This window comes from Chrysochloris asiatica, unplaced genomic scaffold (genome assembly GCF_000296735.1).
Source record: "Chrysochloris asiatica unplaced genomic scaffold, ChrAsi1.0 scaffold00136, whole genome shotgun sequence".
In the NCBI taxonomy this organism is placed as follows: Eukaryota; Metazoa; Chordata; class Mammalia; order Afrosoricida; family Chrysochloridae; genus Chrysochloris; species Chrysochloris asiatica.
The window spans coordinates 2,678,567-2,683,041 of record NW_006408654.1 but is presented as its reverse complement, the minus strand read 5'-3'; the positions used below and the strand labels follow the sequence as shown (position 1 = coordinate 2,683,041).

General features: G+C 39.4%; 1 protein-coding gene across 3 annotated transcripts in view; it reads left to right on the top strand.

The window, feature by feature from the left end:
* The window catches only part of XRN1 (5'-3' exoribonuclease 1), a 223,618-nt gene that overhangs the window by 604 nt on the left and 218,539 nt on the right, over positions 1-4,475 (top strand). The gene's annotated exons all lie outside the window — the stretch shown is intronic.

The window sequence follows — 4,475 nt, the reverse complement described above, 5'->3', positions numbered from 1 at the left end:
TTTCTTTATAGAGGTGGCTAAGCTGGAGTAGGTGTACCCGACATACCCCTAAGTCTCCTCTCGGGCCCCAAACCCGACAGTAGGCCCACTTACAGTAACAACTGCTTTTGCTGTCGAAGCATCTTGTTTACTTTCGGTATCAACATCCCACGCCACCCTCAACGCTTGGACTTGACGTGGCTGGTGGTTCATGTTTATGATGCCTTCTATTACTCTTTCTGTTGTGCTAAAACGCAAACCAGAGTACTGGTGTGGCACTTACAGTTGTAAGGTTGGCAGTTCAAACCCACTGGCCACTCCTTGGAAACCCTGTGCAGGGTTGTTACATGTAGCAACAGACTCCACAGCAGTAAATAACAATTCGCAAACCAACCAAACCCATTGCTGCCCAGATGATTCAAACTCAGTAATCCTATAAAACAGAGCAAAACTGCCCCATAGAGTTTAGCAAACTGTAATCTTGAGGAATTAATCTTTAGGGCAGTTCAAACCCACCAGCTACTCCTCGGAAATTCTATACAGAGTCGCTCTGGGTCGGAATCAACTCAAAGGCACTTAAATAATCTGTTGTTGTTGTTAAGTGCCGTCGAGTCGATTCCGACCCAGAGCAACCCTGTATAGGGTTTCCAAGGAGCAGCTGGTGAGCTTGAACCGCTGACCTTGCAGTTCAAACGGCTTTGCAGGCTGGTGCATTAACCCACAGCGCCACACCAGGGCTCCAACAATCTTAGGGAAGCCGATTTCTACATCATTTCCTTAGAGCGTCAGCATTTTAGGTTTGCAGGCAAGTATTTTGACCACCACTGTGCTACCAGAGCTCCTTTGTAGTCATATCCTAACCTATCCCTTATTGCAAAAAACCGCAACTTGGATAGAGAATTATTTGGAGGCTTCATGATGTGTGTGTGTGTGTGTGTGTGTGTGTGTGTGTGTGTGTGTGTGTAAGAGAGAAAGGTGACAGATACGCTTGAACTCCCTGCCATTGAATCCACTCCTGTTACTCAGAGCCTTCCTGTGTAGGGTTCTCAGGCTGTAAATCTTTACTGGAATAGAAAGCCACATCTTTCTTCAATGGAGCTGCTGTTGAGTTTGAACAGCTGAACTTATGATAAACCGTCTACTGTTTATCCTACAGTGCTGCAAGGGCCTCTTGACACAGCATTACTACTAGCAATAACAGCTGTTGTTAAGTGCTATGAAGTGAGTTCCTACTCAGCGACCCATATATAGGGTTTGTTGTTGTGAAGTGCCGGCAAGGCTGTAAATCTTTTCTGGAGCAGAAAACCTCATCTTCTCCCATGTAGCAGCTGATGAGCTTGAACCGTCGACCTGTGGCTCAAAGTACAATGCTTATCCTACAGAGTCACTGTGCTCCTAGTAATAATATTTGGCACTTAATGCCCCAGCACAATATTTTTTGGCAGATTGTTAAACTGTACTTCATATATTGGAACTATGAAAAGACAAAAGAAAGTAGTTGTTTATTTGGATGATACTTTAGGGCACATTTAATCATTCTGGTAGATCCCTTTTTCATTTAAGGACACTGTGGGCTAGGTGTTGGACTGCTAACCAAAAGGTCTGCCATTCAAGCCCACCAGTGACTCAGCAGAAGAAAGATGAGCCTTTCTGTTCCCATAAAGGCTTCCAGTCTGGGAAACCCCTCATATGGTCGGTATCTATGAGCCAGGATTGACTGGATGGTAGTGATTTTGGTTTTGGTTTTCATCATTTTATACTTTACAGAAAATAATCAGTTTGAGATTTCTGTAACTAATTGGATTAGTTGTGATGCCATTGAGTAGTTGATAGCATTGTGTTAATACTGGGGGAAAATAATCCATTGGACAACACCATTCTGTTCATTACATTATTGTTGAATTTTTTTTTTTAAGTACTAAAAGCATGAAGGTGTAGGGTTAAATTTTTTGAAAGGAGTCTTTGTTGGTTTCAGATTTGATGTATGAGGAAGAACTTACAAAACAAGGGCAAGCTTATTTTTATTTGGAGCCTAGGTTGTGTTAGATTTATTTCCAGAGAGGTGGGTAAAAAAGGATTCCAAGACATTGAGAAAATGGAGGCAAATAAATTTGGTAGTTCTGGATATACTTCACTCAACAAATAATATGAGTACTTTCCATGTATCAGTCACTCTGTCTCTCAAGTGAAAAATAATACCTTATTCAGAATGACTTGATAGTCATTCATTCATTCAGTAATATTTTTATGCTATACTCTAGCACAAAATTTGTTTTGGTGAAAATATATAGGATTTTCTCTTCTGAGAAATTAGTTATAATAATCTCTTTAAGACAGTTTCATGATATAGACTCTAAGGTAGGTTTTGTAAAAGTTTAATGTAGATAGAAACTAGCAGTAGTATCTTTTTGATATATAATCCACTACAAGTTAAATTTAAAATATATTTCATCAAAATGATGTCTTTCAAAGTGTTTGATTCTTGTAGTTAACAATAATAACAACAAAAAAAGACATGTTTTAAAGGGATACCAGTTCCTCTCTTAAGACAGCTCTAAAAACAATAGATGGATTGACAGCACAATGAACTCAAAACGTAATTGTGAGGATGGTGCAGGACAGGGCAGTATTTCATTCTGTTGTGCATAGGGCTGCTATGAGTCAGAACCAACTCAATTGGCACCAAGCAATAACAAGAGATAATAAGGCCTTAGAAGGAGGCCACAGTGGTTCAAAAGCCAGTACTAGATGAAATAAATTGGAGGAAAGAATAGATTCTAGGAAGATGGTGACAGCAGCATAGTTTTTCAGTCTCAGAATCCTCACAAAGTACAAATAGCAAAATTTAAAATCTATAGAATATTTACATCAAAGTCTGGTGTCCCTCTAAACTCCAGAATATAAATGCATAGAGACAAGCTACTAGCATCTGTAGATCTGAACTGTCTTGGCATCTCTGTGAGAAGAAGAGGGATGAAACAATAGGGAAACATCTGATAGATCAGAGAACAGAACTCCAAAATAGCTGTTAGCCAATTTGATAGCAGCAGTTGAGAAGAGTTTTATCCTTCACAAAACTGGTTGAATAAATAACCCACTGTTAAAAAGACTTAAGGGGCTGAAGCATTCTAAACCAAAAAAGTAGCCATTAAGTCAATTACAACTCTTAGTGACCCTATAGAACAGAGTAGAACTGCCCCATTGGGTTTCCAAGGTTGTAATCTGGAGTGCTGCAGGATAATGCTCTGGACCACAAGATCAGTTTGAACCACAAGGTTGGTGGTTTAAACCCACCAGTCACTCCTCGGAAACCCTAAACAAGGTTGCTATGGGTTGGAACTGACTTGACAGCACTTACCAATAACAACAACAAATCTTTATGGAAACAAATTGCCACCTCTTTCTCCTGTGTAACACTGATGTGTTGCAACTGCTGTCCTTTCAGTCAAAAAAGTATTGCTACAAAATCATAGAAACCTTAAATCTCAAAACGTGAAGCTATTGTTTCTTGACATTCTCTATCTAGATCTATACCCTTCTGAAGGGAGTCCTGGTTTGGTGTTGTAGAATAATGCACTGGACTACAAGTCTATGCTCTTCGATTTACACCTCATCAAAACAGCAGTTTTGGTATTCTTGAGGGATTCAAGTCATGTTCCTTGTAAATTTTCTTGAAGTCTTGAAAACAACTAATTTTGAAGGGACAAGATCAGTGCTGTAGGGTGGGTAGGGAGGGTAAGTTATAACAACTAAATTTTTGTTGGTCAGCCCTTGAAGAATGAGCAGGTATATTGTGATAGAAAACAATTATTGGCACCACTATCCTGGCCTTTTTCTCACCAATGCAGTTTTCAATTTAAAAAAAAAACAAAAAAACTTCGTCATGTTGAGCCCTATGATTGTCCTATATCCTTTGAGAAATGTTATCAAGATTACCTGCTTTGACATCTCAAAAAACAGTCACCATAACCTTTTGTGTGTGTATGTGTGAATTAAGTGAAGATTACAGAGCAGATAGATCACCAGTTTTACGTTCAACAAATCATATACTTAATTTCATTTTAGTGATTGTAATCCCTTCATTATAACATTACCTATCCCACTTCCTTCCTGCAATTCTTGTCTCCTTTCTTCCTTTCCCAAACCTTCTGAATTTTGTCCTTATGAAAATGCTCCCCCTTTATTTTCAGTTGTTATCTCCCCTGTGTACTTAACCTATTGCCTAGTCAACGTAACCTTCTGAACTGACCTCTATGCCTTGAATTTATCTGGCCAGCAGATCCCTTAGGAAATCACTGTTTTGACTGGACTTTTGTTTCTAAAGGCATTTTCAGTAACCTCATATGCATGCAAAAGCTGGACAGTGAATAAGGAAGACCGTAGGAGAATTGATGCCTTTGAGTTATGGTGTTGGAAGAGAATATTGAAAGTTCCATGGTCTGCCAAAAGAACCAACAGATCTGTGTTGGAAGAAGTGCAGCTAGAGTGCTCCTTGG